Genomic DNA, 601 nt, shown 5'->3' with positions numbered 1-601 from the left:
TCTAGGCGGGGTCTTCTAATGGCCAGGGGAGCGATCCACGTTTCGAGGCCCGTCTCCCTACCTAGGATACTAGCGTGGTTTCCCAGCCGACACCTTCAGGCAGTAGGGAGCAGCTCAGCTACTTCTACGGTGGCCTCCTTCCGTCATTCGTCTGGCATTACGACGTCTGCCACCAGATGTTTTGGTGTGCTGGGTTCTGCCAAGCCCAGCGGCGTATTGCTTTTCCCAGCGGCGTATTGCTTTTGGGGACGCATACAGACGTCGTTTCGTGTCTCATCCTGATCTTGGTTTTTGCTCAACGTGAAAAGGGGGCATATAGCCCCCTTTTTGATTTCTGGTGTCAGGATCGCCTCCTCGGAAAAGCATTAAAGCAAAAAGGGGGCTTATAGCCCCCTGGTATGAGTTAGGTCTTTCTTGGAGAAGTCCCAGATGTTCGAGTAGGAACTTTTGAAAAGTTCCTTAAAGTGAAAAAGGGGCATATAGCCCCTTTTTGTATAGTATACCTTCTCCAATAAGCCTTAACGTGAAATGGGGGCCGAAGCCCCCAGGTGTTAAGTATACGCTAGTCATAATGCTTCCCCATCTCTCTTTGCTTTCCTGA

Source organism: Colletes latitarsis, unplaced genomic scaffold (assembly GCF_051014445.1).
Source record: "Colletes latitarsis isolate SP2378_abdomen unplaced genomic scaffold, iyColLati1 scaffold0040, whole genome shotgun sequence".
NCBI lineage: Eukaryota > Metazoa > Arthropoda > Insecta > Hymenoptera > Colletidae > Colletes > Colletes latitarsis.
The sequence above is the reverse complement of the archived record's forward strand: the minus strand, read 5'-3'. Positions refer to the sequence as shown.